At 37.6% G+C, this 16,048-nt stretch overlaps 1 protein-coding gene across 25 annotated transcripts in view; it reads right to left on the reverse strand.

The window, feature by feature from the left end:
* The window catches only part of TRDN (triadin), a 280,670-nt gene that overhangs the window by 104,879 nt on the left and 159,743 nt on the right, over positions 1 to 16,048 (reverse strand). The window lies entirely within an intron of this gene.

Consider the following 16,048-nt stretch of genomic DNA (forward strand, 5'->3'; position numbering starts at 1 on the left):
CAAATATTAATTTCAGTTAGTTTAATACAGGGTGGGGCAAATAGGTTTATAGTTGTTTGTATGGAAAAACAAAATAATAATAAATAATAATACAAAAATAAACTCTGTGTTTCACATACTCACAACTGTAAATCTACTTTTGTCAAACCCTGTATTATAATTCTAATTAAAGTTCTAAAATAACAAGAGCTCATCGGAATAACTTGGCAAGAATTATAAGCAAAGATTCCATGTTCTTTTTGGCCTAAGAAAAGAGGTTCCATTTGAAATTTATTCTTTATTGTTTGTTGGTGAGAGAATTCTTCATTTGTGCCTTAACTATGATTATGAAAATGCTAATTTTTATTTTGTTTTTACATAAAAAGTATCATTTGATTCACATCTATGATTTCCACTATTAGTATGTCTATTTTCCAGATAAAATGTATTTTGCCAAAATTAAGTTTAAAATCCATTTTATCTATGATCTTTTTATTACTATTTTTTTTTTTTCTGGAGGAAAATTTCATGCCAACTATCATTCTAGTGTTTCCTTTGTCACATCTAATAGATGGTCTCAATAATTAATGTTTATCTATAGATATTGAGTTCATAACCAATCTATTTCTAAGCATTGCTTTAACCCTATAGGTACATGACTAGCACTTAGTAGGCACTTAATAAATAATTGGTGAATAAAAAAGCGGATGAAAGGATTAAAGAATAGATCTAAAATATCACCAAAACTGCCCTAACCTACTCAGGTGTTTTACTTTTTAAGATCTCAATATATCAGAGAAATGTAGGATACCTCCTTATTTAAAAAAGATTTTACAATTAAAATCAATAAAGTGCCATAGAATTTTTACTCTTGATTTTCCTCCTCTCTTCTCTTTTTCCTTAATGTGTTTTTGGATTACTTATCCTAACTGATTCCTCCACACCTAAGATTCTATTGGACCACCCGGTACACACAATTGTGAATTATGGAGAGCTTTTCTTAAGGTCTTCTTACATCAATCATTTGGTTTCTCTGTCAGTTGCTTTCTCCCTCAGTGATCAGGATTCAGATCATGCCCTTGACTGATCAGCATTCCCTATTTTAGTATCTGGACAGATGACAGATGAGTCATCTCTCAGCAGAGTCATAACCTCACTACTCTCATCTGTATCCATTTAGTTGTGTGCACACAGAGTGGATATGTGGACTCTTCTATCTGCTATGGCTTAAATTCTGGCCCTCCAAACAAAAACAACAAAACAAACAAAAAACAACAACAACAAAAACCCCACCAATCCACTAATGCACACTGTTGCAGGTAATTGGTGCTATTTTAAAGGGTTGGTTCTATAGACAATGTCTTCACACAAAGGAATGAATTTAATGGAGATTAATCTCAGGATCATAGCAGTAAGATGTGGTTTGTCCCTCAAAATTTCATTTATTCTTTCTCTGATCTCAAGCTTTTAAGTCAGTTTATATTAATTCACAATGGCATCTTATGTGGCATATTATATGAACAATATCTCACTAGAAATGAACAATTTAAAACCAAATGCTTTTTAAAAAAATTCTTTATTGTTTAAAGTATTACATATATTATTACATAAGTCTCCTTTTTCCCTCCATTGACCTCTCCCTGGTCACCCCCCACCCCCAGCACATGCCCTCACCCCCCTAGTGTCTGTGTCCATTGGTTATGCTTTTATGCACGCATACAAGTTCTTTGGTTGATCTCTCCCCCTTACCCGCAACCTCCCCTACCTTCCCTCTGAATTTTGATAGACTATTTGATGCTTCTCTGTCTCTGTATCTATTTTTGTTCATCAGTTTATGTTGTTCATTATATTTCACAAATGAGTGAGATTATGTGATATTTATCTTTATCTGACTGGCTTATTTTGCTTAGCATAATGCTTTTCATGTCCATTCATGCTGATGCAAATGGTAAGAGTTCTTTCTTTTTTACTGCAGTGTAGTATTCCACTGTGCAGATGTACCTCAGTTTTTTAATCCATTCATCTGCCAATGGGCACTTAGTCTGTTTCCAGATCTTAGCTATTGTAAATTGTTCTGCTATGAACATAGGGATGCATATATCCTTTCTGATTGGTGTTTCTGGTTTCTTGGGATATATTCCTAGAAGTGGGATTACTGGGTCAAATGGGAGTTCCATTTTTAACTTTTAGAGGAAACTCCATACTGTTTTCCCACAGTGGCTGTACCAGTCTGCATTCCCACCAGCAGTGCACAAGGGTTCCTTTTTCTCTACATCCTTGCCAGCACTTGTCGTTTGTTGATTTGTTGATGATAGCCATTCTGACAGGTGTGAGATGGTATCGCATTGTTGTTTTGATTTGCATCTCTCAGATGATTAGTGACTTTGAGCACATTTTCATATATCTCTTGGCCTTCTGTATGTCCTCTTTCAAAAAGTGTCTGTTTAAGTCCTGCCCATTTTCTGATTGGATTGTTTATCTTCCTTTTGTTAAGTTGTATGAGTTCCCTATAAGTTTTGGAGATAAGGCCCTTATTGGATATAACATTGGCAAATATGTTCTCCCATGCAGTGGGCTTTCTGGTTGTTTTGTTGATAGTTTCTTTTGCTGTGCAGAAAATTTTTATTTTGATGTAGTCCCATTTGTTTATTTTATCTTTAGTTTCCATTGTCCTAGCTGTATTGGTAAAGATATTGCAACAACATATGTCTGATATTTTGCTGCCTATGGAGTCTTCTAAGATTTTTATGGTTTCCCATCTTACATTTAAGTACTTTATTCATTTTGAGTTTGTTTTTGTCTATGGTGTAAGTTGGTGATCTAGTTTCATTTTTTTGCATGTATCTGTTCAATTTTCCCAACACCATTTATTGAAGAGACTGTCTTGATTCCATTGTATGCTCCTGCCTCTTGGTCAAATATTAATTGAGCATACTGCCTTGGGTCGACTTCTGGGTTCTCTGTTCTGTTCCATTGGCCTATATGTCTGTTCTTGTGCCAGTACAAGGTGGTTTTGAGGACAGTAGCTTTGTAATATAGCTTGATATCTGGTATTGTGATCCCTCTAACTTTGTTCTTCTTTATCAGGTTCTTTCAGGTTCTTTTTTTATTCCATATGAATTTTTTTTGGAGAGTTTGTTCTGTGAAATATGCCATTCGTATTTTAATGGCAGTTGCATTAAATCTATAGATTGCTTTGGGTAGTATGGACATTTAAATGATGATGATTCTACCAATCCATGAACATAGTATATTCTTCCTTTTGTTTATATCTTCCTCTATCTCTTTTTCCAATGTTTTGTAGTTTTCCAAGTACAGGTCTTTTACCTCCTTAGTTAAGTTTACTCCTAGGTATCTTAATTTTTTTTTTTTTTGCAATGGTAAATGGGATTGCTTTTTTTGTTTAACTTTCTGTGAGTTCATTATTGGTGTATAAAAAAAAGTCATAGATTTCTGGGTGTTAATTTTGTATCCTGCTACATTACCAAACTCATTTATTAAATCTAGTAGTTTTTTTATGGACTCTTTAGGGTTTTCAATGTACAATAGAAAAATGTGAATAATGACACTTTTACTTCTTTTCCAATTTGGATGCCTTTTATTTCTTTTTCTCGTCTGAACGCTATGGCTAGCATTTCCAGTACTATGTCGAACAGGAGTGGTGAAAGTGGGCATCCCTGTCTTGTTCCTTTTCTTAGGGGAAATGGTTTTAATTTTTGCCCATTGAGTATGATTATGGCTTTACGTTTGTCATATAAGGCTTTTATTATGTTAAAGTATAATACCTCTACTCCCACTTTGCTGAGTTTTTATCAAGAAAGGGTGTTGGATTTTGTCAAATGCTTTTTCTGCATCAATTGATATGATTATGAGATATTTTTTCTCAATTTGTTTATGTGATGTATCATGTTTATTGATTTGAGGATGTTGTACCATCCTTGCATCCCCGGAATAAATCCCACTTGGTCATGGTGTATGATATTTCTAATATAATGCTGGATCTTACTTGCTAGAATTTTGTTAAGGATTTTAGTATCTATGTTCATCAGAGATATTGGCCTGCAATTCTCTTTCTTTGTAGTGTCTATCTGGTTTTGGGATTAGGGTAATGCTGGCTTCATAAAAGGAGCTTGGAAGTGTTCTTTCATCTTTAATTTTTTGGCATAGTCTGAGGAGGATAGGTTTTAGTTCTTCTTTGAATGTTTGGTAAAACTCCCATGTGAAGCTTTCTGGTCCAGGGCTTTTGTTTGCTGGAAGTATTTTCATTACTGCTTCAATTTCCTCCATAGCTATCGGCCAATTCAGATTTTTTTATTCTTCTTGATTGGCTTTTGGAAGGTCGTATTTCTCTAGGAATATGTCCACTTCTGCTAGGTTGACCAGTTTGTTGAATAGAGTTGTTCGTAGTATTTTTTTAGAATCCTTTCTATTTCTGTGGAGTCGGTTATTTCACCTCTTTCACTTCTGATTTTAGTTGGGTCCTCGCTCTTTGCTTCTTGGTGAGCCTGACTAGAGGTTCATTAATCTTGTTTACCCTTTCAAAGACCCAGCTCTTGATTTTATTAATGTTTTGGGGGGTTTTGTTGTGGTTTTTTTTTGGGGGGGGGGTGGAAGTCTCTATGTAATTTATTTCCGCTCTGATCTTTATTATTTTCTTCCTTCAGCTCACTCTGGGCTTTTCTTGTTGCTCTCTTTCTAATTATTTAAGTTGTAGAGTTAGATAATTTATTATCAGTTTTTCTTGTTTATTGAGGTAGGCCTGTAATGCTATGAACTTCCCTCTCAGGACTGCTTTCACTGTGTCCCATAGATTTTGGATTTTTGTGTTTTCCAGGATGTCATTTGTTTCCAGGATTGTCATTTGTTTCCAGGATGTTTTTTATTTCTTCTTTGAACTCTTTGATAAACCAATCATTGTTTAATAACATGCTATTTAGCCTCCAAGTGTTTTAATTTGTCTTTGTTTTTATTGTAGTTTATTCCTACTATGTACCATTGTGATCTGAGAAGATGATTGATATGATTTCAATCTTTCTGAATTTGAAGAGACTTTGCCTGTGTCCCAATATGTGGTTTATATTTGAAAATGTCCCATGTGCACATGAGAAGAATTTATATTCTGTAGCTTTGGAGTGAAATGTTCTGATGATGTCGATTAAGTCCATCTGAACTAGTGAGTCATTTAGGATTGTGGTTTCTTTGGTGATTTTACCCAGTGATGTCAATGGGCTATTAAATCCCCTACTATGATTGTATTGCTGTCTATCTCTCCCCTGATACCTTCCAGAAGATTTTTATGTGTTTAGGTGCTCCTGCATAGGGTGTATATATGTTTACCAGAGTTATATCCTCTTGTTGTATCACTCCTTTTAATATTATGAAGTGGCCTTCCTTATCTCTTGTTATGGCCTTCACTTTGAGGTTTATTTTGTCAGATATAAGAATTGCTACCCCAACTTTTTTTTTCATTTCCATTTGCCTAAAAGATATTTTTCCATCCCTTCACTTTCAGTCTGTGCAAGTTCCTTGTTCTGAGGTGGGTCTCTTGTAGACAACATATATATGAGTCGTGTTTCCTTATCCACTCAGCCATTTGATGCTTTTGATTAGAGCATTTAGTCCATTTATGTATAAGGTTATTATTGATAAGTATACTTGTTTGTAGTCATTTTTATTCTTTATGCCTGTGTTCCTTCTTCCCTTTCTATTTCTCCCTTTTAAAACAGTCCCTTTAGCTTTTCTTGCATTGTTGGCTTGGTAGTGATAAACTCCCTTAGCCTTTTTTAATCTACAAAGTTCCTGATTTCCCCTTCAATTTTGAATGATAGTCTTGCTGGATAGAGTATTCTTGGATTCAGTCCCTTGATTTGCATGCCTTTGTATACTTCATTCCATTCCCTTCTGGCCTAATGTGTTTCTTTTGAGAAATCATTTGATAATCTGATGGGAGGTCCTTTGTAGGTGATCCTCTGTCTTCTCTTGCAGCCTTTAAGATTCTCTTTTTGTTGTTAAGATTTGCCATTGTAATTACGACATGTCTTGGTGTGGGTCTTTTTTGGGTTCATCTTGTTTGGGACTCTCTGTGCTTGTGTGACTTTTCTTCCCCAAATCAGGGACATTTTCTGTCATTATTTCTTCAAATAGGTTTTCTAATTCTTGTTCCTCTTTTGGTACTTCTGGCATCCCTATTATACGTATGTTACTTCGTTTTATGTTGTGCCAAAGCTCCCATAGGCTCTCCTCCTGCTTTCTAATTTTTTTTCTCCAATTGCTGTTCAGATTGGGTGTGTTTGTCCTGTTTTCTAACTCACTAACTCGGTCCTCCAGTTCCTCTAGTCTACTGTTGAAACCTTTCATCGTTTTTTTTTTTTTATTGTAGCTATATAATATTTTATTTCCTCTTGATCCTTACATAAGTTGTTGATTTTCTCCTCCATCCTGTCTATGAACTGTATGGTCCTTACTCCGAATTTTTTTGACATATTGCATGCCTCCATTTCATTTAGTGGAAATGCCACCTTTTTTTCCCTTTGGGGGTTGTTTCTTTGTCTCCCCATTTTTTGCTCTCACCAAAGGATCTAGGCTCCACACAGGGCCTGTGGCTGAAATAGAGGGCTTGGCAGGAGGGTCGTGAACCCCTAAAGCACTGGAGGGCACAGGTTCCTGGATGCATAGAGCCTGTGGCTACAGCAGTTGGTTGGCAGTAGGGTTGCAACCCCCAAGAGTCTGCAGCTGGAGAGGCTGGAGTCCCAATGTCTGTGGGCCTGCAGCTGAAGTAGCAGGTCTTTGGCCAGAGTGGCTGTAGGGTCCTGGGTGGTATCTGAGACTAGTCTCGGTGGTGGTGAGGCTGGATTCCTAGTCACAGCAGCTCTCCCCTTCAAGAAGCCATGGTTTCTGTGCCAGTGCCAGCCACCCAGGAGTGCCTGCATTGGTAGCAGGGGCTCCCCATCTAAGAGACCCCAGTCCACTAGCCCCCTGCAGGATCTAACTTTCACACACACACACACACACACACACACACACACACACCCCGCACATCCACACACTCCCCTTTACCTCCCTTACTCACTCACACTCTCTCCCTCACTGCTGTCCTGCCAGTCACCATCTTAATTCCTCACCAAAAACCAAATGCTTTTCAACAAGTCCGCCAACTTGAATCATCCAACAAAAATATTGACTTCAAATCTATTGAAGATTCATACATAGGTGATCAGATGTGATATCTGTTTGTGTAGAGCATTTCAGTTTTATTCATTTATTAAATATATTTTTATAGATTTCAGAAAGGAAAGGAGAGGGTGAGAGAGATAGAAACATCAATGATGAGAGATAATCATTGATTGGCTGCCTCCGGCATGCCCCACACTGGGGATTGAACTGTGACCTCCTGGTTCATAGGTTGATGCTCAACCACTGAGCTATGTCAGCCCAGCTAGCATTTCCCTTTTAAAAACCGCATGACTTTAAGGAGGGAGTGAACCCTGAGACTAGAAATGTACAGCATTAAGAAAGCCACAACTAACATTTCATAAGAGTGAAAACACATCAAATCCATACAGACAGGGTAGAAAAGGTGAAGGGATTAAGGACTACAAATTGGTCACCACAAAACAGTGCCAGAGATGTAAAGTACAGCATGGCAATATTGTAATAACTATGTATGGTGCCAGGTGGGTTCTTCAAATATCAGGGGGAAGACTTTATAAAATATGTATATGATTGTTTAACTGCTATGCTGTAAACCTGAAACTAATATGAAATAATATTGAATGTAAACTATAATTAAAAAATAATTTTTTTGAAAAATAATCCATGCAGACAAATTTTCATTATAAGTATTTTTCTACATCCTTTTGATTACTGCCAATTGGAAAATAAACTAAATTTTATAAGAAAAAAATTCAAATATATATATATGAAAGTATAATGAGCTCCATGCTCTCAATACCCATTCAACATGTATCAAATGATGACTAGTCTTATTTACTCTGCATTACTCACAACCTACACTGCATGCATCCCAAATGAAAATGTTATGATATCAAATAATTTTATCTTTTTCCAAGTTTTCATTTGCTAATTTTTATAGTTATATTTTCAATAAAATACAGCGACTTAAGTAAAAACATAGGATGACAAATAAATTCAACAAAACTATAATAATTCTGAAATTGATACATAATATTTTCACCTGCAAAATTAGAAACAGGATGGACCTAGATTAAAATGTCAGCATAATTCATTCAGTAATGTTTAAGCAGGAAATTATCAGAGAAATAAGAATTTCTAGTTTCTTGAAATGTGTTGTATTTATATAAACAAACTGTGATGAATCATATAAACCAAATGGTTCAGTCTCTTCTGATTTCATAGGCATGGAACAGTTTCATTTAAAAAATTGAGTCTGTAAATATTTTGTTCAGGAAAAGATTTTTGCATAGAGCTTTAAATATTAATTTACTATCATAACTTTTCATCTAGAAGATTCTGTTTATACTTTTCATGTGAAGTCTAAATTGTTTGAGTTTTCAAATGTAGATTTCAAATAACTTCAACAGCAAATGGACTGCTACACTGGGAGTACAGTATTGGTCTTGGGCAAATGGACAGCAGATGAATAATAGTATTGTAGAGAATCATACTTGTATTTTAAGTATTTTCTAAGTAATCCCCTACTTCTCCCAAAAGTAAATTACTGCATTTATTTATTTTTATTTTTTAATAAGTTTGGAAAGATCATTTGCAAAAGTAACAATGAATAATCACTGAATAACATTAGTATCTTTCCTTCAGCAAATAACAGCAAAATAAATAAGAATGATGCCCCGCAGCTAAAGGAGTCCATTAGAGAGAAAAATCTGACAGAGGTAGGTGCATGAAAACTAGCAGGTGGTCAAGTAGGTGATGGGTTCTAATGAAACAATATCCGTTATCATTTCACAATACCCAGCCCACTAGACTCGGCAGAACTGATTTCTATTTCAATATATAACCATATTTTAATTATTTACTTATGCTACTATATCTTCTACTAATTTATAAATTCCCTGGGATTATTGACTGTTATTTATTTAACTTTATAACACTAGTATCTAGCAAAATGCTGGGGAAATTCTTTCTGATAAACATGTAAGAAACTTATTGCCATAAAAACCTAATTATAAAAGTGATAATAAATCCAAATGACCAGTTTGAAATGAGACATTAAATTTAGGAATCTGTTTCATTTTTAGGATAATACAAAACTAACTCAAACTCTCCTTTTCTCTTTGATCACTGATCATGTATTATGCAGAAAGAGTTTTAATCTTGAATTTCAGAACTCGATTTTCACTAGAATACCCTGTGACCCTAATTGCATTTGAGAATTTTTGAAAAATTTCATATTTCAAACAAATTTCTAATGAATTTGTATTGATTAGGAAATACAGAAATTCTATTGAAGGGTGGGATATGGACTAATCTGGTTTTTAATCATTTTCCAATTAAAAAACAGAAACATTTTTAAAAGCCATCTCTTACTAATTCTGCAATAGTACAAGGTAGTTAGACTGTTCTTAGATCAGAAATCTAACTATAGAAAAGATGGATGAGTTTTTAAAATCTAAAGAGAACTTAATATTTATTGGTTCAGCAGCTAAACTTTAAGCCAGCAATATAAAACCTCCTTGATCCCTCAAAATGTATACAACCTCGCAATCCAAAGAGCTGCTAAATCAAGCTCTAAATTATTGTTTTCTAGTTTTACAAAATCCAATATTATTTTTAGATGTAGATACTCCAAAAATAGAGAAAGGTTAACATTTAAGCTAAGAGTTACTATATGCTTAAAAGCTCTTAAACTAAGCCTCTTGTACTTGTAGTTCCAGGAAAGCATATCTCAGGGGCATTGCTTCATTTCAGTATGATAATTACCCTATTGAGATGAAATTAATCATGAAGCAGCCTTGGGCCATCCTGTCTGACCAAGGGGACTGAGCTTGAAAGGAGGGCCTATTTGCTGCCAGATATGCAAATTGCCTAAGGTGCACAATGCAGAAATATGAATAATTTATCAAAATAATCTGTTATTGCTAGAGGTTAAAAATCTAAATAAACTAGAAGCATCATTTACAATAGGTAGCATAATATAGCTAGAATTACCCCCCCACACACACACACACAAAATCTTCATCCCTTAAAAAATGTATTTGTTTTAGAATCTAAGTAACCTTTAACTTAATTAATATTTTATCATCATAGAGTTTAATTCAGAAAAAAATATTATTTAATGTTTGCTAAAATAGTCCCTTGATTTTTTCTTAATCTTTAATAACATAGACTATTCTTTCCATTAAAACAATTCCAAGCATTCCTTAATTTGAAAAAAAATTGATGTTTTAATTAAATCTAAGAAACTATTACAGCTTCTACACATGGAATCAGCTTTTTAAATATTATTCGGAGAGAATTAAGCATAAGAAAGAAATCTGACTGGGAAAACTCAGTGAGAATATTCAAATTATAGTAAAGTACATTTCCGCTTCATGGCCTCATCAAGCTGTCTGGATAGAACGTGTAACAATGCCATATAGGCATTTAGCAATTTAAAATTTAGAGTTGAAAACCAAAGACTAATGTATTTCAATTATTTAAACTTGTTTAAATGATTAAAAGAAGAAAACTTTAAGAAAAAGGAAAGTTATGAATGAGACAGAAATAATTTGGCCTTTCACTCTATATTCCTTTCTTTTAATTTTGGTAGCTTACCTTGATAGTCTTCCCCTAGCATGAAATAACCACTCGCTTTTATTTGATAATATATTTAAAGCAAGCATTCTGACCACCAAACTAGACTGATTCTCATAGGAGAAGAGTACATTTCCTTAGACTAACTAGGACTCAAGTAGAAAAATGACACTTTCAATGAAATAAATGTTATAATTTGAAAAATGTTACTGACTTCCCAATATGGGTGATTTATTTTCTTAGTTAGAACTGATTTGGGCTCTTAAAGCAAAATTTAAAGAAGTTTTTTTAGAGACTCAAAGGATTATTTGAGAAAAATAAGCTGTTTCTTTTTTTATATAAGAAAACAGAATATGACTAGTTAGCCATATTTTCCAGTTAAAATTTCAATCTTAAAAATTGAGGTATTGTTGGTAGGCCCCTTAACTCACACCTTACATACACATGGAGTGGTTTCCTCATTAAATTTGGAACATCATGACCTAAAACTAGACCGTAAAAACACCAGCCCAAACGTTCTAACAATTTTTTTGTTGTTGTTATTAATCCTCACCTTAGGATATTTTTCCCTGGAAGAGGGAGAGACAGAGAGCAACATCGATGTGAGAAAGACACATCGATTGGTTGCCTCCTGTACATACCCTGACCAGGGCCCAGGAACCTGCAACCAAGGTACACGCCCTCGACCAGAATCAAACCTGGGACTCTTCAGTCCACAGCCCGACGCTCTATCCACTGAGCCAAACCCCCTAGGGCTGTTCTAGCAATTAGAACACTGTCTGTGAATACTACCATTCTGTTTTTCACTTTTCTAGACAATAAGAAACACACACCCCCTTTGTATCTCATTACCCAATTTGGACATGTTATAAGCAAATTGTAAGTGTAAGTAGAAAATAATAAGAATAGTGGAAGGAAAAACTGAGAGCAGAGACTAGTTCATTCATATGTATATTCTCAATCTCTGATAGAGTTCTTGGCTCTGAGAAGGTGGCCAGTGAATGTTTTTTGCATGAATAATGAATAATGAATAATAATTAGGAGAAATGGTGATTGAAAAATCACTGCTATATTCCTGAAAATTTTTAAACAAAGTGGGTAGTAAGTCTCATAAAATTGTTCAGACTCACTAATACTTCTTTGTTCCATCATACTGCAGATGTTAAAACTGAAAGAGAATATAAATTTCTTATAAATATAGCAATATTTATAAAATGCAGATTTATTACAATGATAAATGAGAACCATTTCAAAAAAGACTGGGGCAGAAGAGTCTCACTGATGCTAATGAGAACTAAGAATAAAATTTTAAAACTTTTTTAGAGTAACTTATGGTCAAAATAATTAACCTTGAAATCTGAGCAAATGGAATGTGCTTTTTTCATAGAACATTGAAAGCCATTGCATTTTTGAGCAGGAAGTTACACAGCAATGTTTTAAAGAGATAAAACTGTCCATGATTGTCAGGAGAAAGAGTTTATCTTGGTAGCATAGAAGCCAGGCAAATTATCACTGAAATATTCTAGTTGTAAGATGATAATGTCTTATAGTTGGCAAGAGTTTATGGAAATGGAAAGAAAATAATCAGTTAGACATTTAAAGAAAGATATTAATAGAATTTTTAGATTTGTGCGACATGTACAAAGGAGGAAAAAGAAGGTGTTTATTCAATTATGACAGGCTAAGGACCTAATAAACAAAATTGATTTTAATATAACTTAAAGTTTATAATATACATTGAGTTTGGGACAATGGTGGAACCTCAAGTAAAATATTGAGTAGATATTGGGGGGGGGAAATATGGCCCCTGAAGGGATATGCAAATTCTAAAGTCATCCACATGGAGGTATAAATTAAAATTCTGAGTGTGAGAGGTAACATTTTTTTCCCAAGGGACAAACAGAAGGCCTCAGGTTGCCATCCTACCGAGAAAAATATTAATAGGAATAAGAAAAATCCCATTTAAAGCCTCTATTTAAACTTTGAGATTTGGTGGGTGGTTATGCAAGACTAATCATCCTGCAAGTTGCCCAAGAGAAGACTCATATGTAAAATCCTTTGCTCATTAAACCTGCCACCTACCAATCTTCAAGCTTCTGCCTTTTTCCTTGGTCTTCCTCCTATGGAAGTCTGTTTCAGATTACACCCGGAAGCTCCCTGGGAGGTTGTGACACAACATATGCAATTCACTGATTATCTAAACATACAGAGGATTTTATTTGCTATTTATTTTCCCTGGGATGTGTGGGGAATTATGCACTACACATTTAAGATGAAATGTCACTGAATGACTGAGTTATAGGTAACAGTCCATATTTATTCCTAATTTCAGAAATTGATGAACTATTCTTTAGCACATATTTGAGTCTTAGCTCCTAAGAGTTCAAATGATTTAACGACCAGTTCACACACTAATGATCTGAATAAATAAATTTGCTTCGCAATGTTGACTTCCCAATAAGGGTATTTTACTTCTTCATTCTCTCCTTTCCATCAGTATTAAAGGAACTTATGTACACATTTTAGGAAAAGGCTCCAATGTCAGGCATGCAAATTTAAACTTAAATTGGTATTTAACAGGAAGCTCAGATGTTCTGTTAATAGCAAGACTACGTAGTGAGGTTGTTGAGGGTTGACATTGCTTCTGGAGCCCACATTTTCACATATTGCAGCAAATGTACCCCTTTCCTTAGAGGACCATCCAATGAAGCATAACGGGTTACTTTAGCAGATGGCCCCTCACTGTGAATATTCAAAATCAACACTGATGTGCACAAATAAGGGAGTTAATATTCAATTACTAGAGCAATGTGCACAAAAGCATTACAAAATGAGTGAGTAAATGCTAATACATGAAATAATTTCCCACACACTTTGGTAAAAGGCAAGGTGCTACTCTTCTAACAAATGGCTTAACTGAAATTTACTCTCAGAGCTATAAAGCTTCCAACTAGTCCATCCCCAGCATCCCATAGATGGTCCGAATTCCAAAGGACCAATTTGAAGGCAATGAAAATTTTGCAAATAGGAACTATATATATATCTTATAAAATAAAACCCTAATATGCAAATCAACCAAATGGCAGAACGACCGGTCGCTATGACGCTCACTGACCACCAGGGGGCAGACGCTCAATGCAGGAGCTGCCCCCTGGTGGTCAGTGCGCTCCCACAGGGGGAACGCCACTCAGCCAGAAGCCGGGCTCATGCTGGCAAGCGCAGCAGCAGTGGCGGGAGCCTCTCTTGCGAGGGGGGAACAGGCCTAAGCCAGCAGGTGGACATCCCAGTGGGGAATGGGCCTAAGCAGGCAGGCAGACATCCCCTGAGGGGTCCCAGACTGTGAGAGGGTGCAAGCCAAGCTGAGGGACCCCCTTCCCAGTGCACGATTTTCATGCACCAGGCCTCTAATATATCTACACTAATAAAAGAGAAACATGGTAATTAGCATACGACCGCTACCCTTTTCATTGGCTAATCAGTGAGTATATGCAAATTAACTGTCAGCCAAGATGGCGGCCGGCAGCCAGGCACTGAAGCGAACATGAGGTTTGCTTACTGCGGACTCCAACGTTCCCCGCCTCACTTCCCGCCCTCTGAGCTACAACTCTAAGCAACTATGTACTATGTTGCAAATAAGAAGATAAACAAAACCCCAGAAACTGGCTTTCATTCAGCCGGGCTTTAGCAACATTGTATCGATGTTTTCAGAGGCAAGGCCTCAGAGCTAAAGCTGGCCCAGAATAGAAAAAAGAAAACAAGGAGCGGTTGGAAGCTTCAGTCACTCGCTTCCGGAAAACAGCCCTCAGCCCCTCACCCAGACTGGCCAGGCACCCCAGTGGGGACCGCCACCCTGACCCAGGACACCCTTCAGGGCTAACCAGCCAGCCCCCAGGCCTCTATCCTATATAGTAAAAGGGTAATATGCCTCCCAGCACCGGGATCAGCGGAGCAGTGAGGCTCCCGGCACCGGGATCAGTGTGACAGGGGGCAGCGCCCAAACCCCCTGATCGCCCTGCGGCTCTGTGTGTTACAGGGTGCGGGGCCACAACTTCCCTAGCTGCCCTGCTCTGTGCCTGATAGGGGGGAGCTTCCCAATCCCCTGATTGCCCTGCGGCTCTGTGTTTGACAGGGTGCAGTGCACCAACCCCCTGATCGGCCCTGTTCTGTGTGTAACAGGGTGTGGTGCCCCAACCCCCCGCCCCCACGGGCCCTGCTCTTTGTGTGACAGGGTAGAGCCATAACCTCTCCATCGGCCCTGCCCCGAGTGTGACAGTGGCGGTGCCCCAACCCCTTGATCGGCCCTGCTCTGTGGGTGATAGAGGGTGGCGCCCCAACCCCCCTCCACGGGCCTTGCTCTGTGTGTGACAGGGTAGAGCCATAACCTCCTCATTGGCCCTGCCCTGAGTGTGACAGGGTGCAGCGCCCCAACCCCCTGATCCGCCCTGCTCTGTGTGTGACAGGGGGCGGTGCCCCACTCCCCTATCGGCCCTACTCTGTGCGTGACAGGGGGCAGCACCCCAACACCTGATCGGCCCTGCTCTGTGCGTGACAGGGGGTGGCGCCGCAACCTCCCCATCGACCCTGCCTTGAGTGTGACAGGGGGCGGTGCCCCAACCCCCCAATTGGCCCTACCCTGAGCGTGACTGAGGGTGGCATCGCAACCTCCCATCCGCCCTGCTCTGTGCATGACGGGGCGGCGCCCCAACTCCCCAATCGGCCCTGCTCTGAGCCTGACCAGGGCCTGCACCTAGGGATTGGGCCTGCCCTCTGCCACCCAGGAGCAGGCCTAAGCCAGCAGGTCGTTATCTCCCGAGGGGTCCCAGACTGCGAGAGGGCACAGGCCGGGCTGGGGGACCCCCCCTCCCCAAGTGCACAAATTTTTGTGCACCCGGCCTCTAGTATATATATATATTTCAGAAACCAAAGAAGAGTTTGGAAAATATGTTATGAAAAGATTACAAATAATTCTTTGTGGAACATGAAACATTGGACAAATCTGTCTTCAAGGGCTTCTAGTTGTTTGTTGTTTTCTGCCTTGTAACCCCAGGCAGTCAGCTTTGTCCTCATGGTGGTGAGGTAATTGCAGCAATTCCAGTGACATCATCAAACATAGAAAAAGTCAGAGGAAAGCGTGGGACTATCTGTTTCTTGGTTCTCTGCTTTAGTAGAGAGAAAAATTTCCCAGAAGCCCTCCAACAGAATGTTGGAGGGACAACCATCTAGATCACACAATTATTCATATTTTACAAATGAAGGAGAAAAAGAAAAAAGGATTTAAATAACTTATGCAAAGTCACATGGCTGGTAAGTAATGACCTGAGTCCAGAATATGAATTCT

Source organism: Myotis yumanensis, unplaced genomic scaffold, assembly GCF_028538775.1.
Source record: "Myotis yumanensis isolate MYYU_CA2020_CCGP unplaced genomic scaffold, mMyoYum1.0.hap1 SCAF_6, whole genome shotgun sequence".
NCBI lineage: Eukaryota > Metazoa > Chordata > Mammalia > Chiroptera > Vespertilionidae > Myotis > Myotis yumanensis.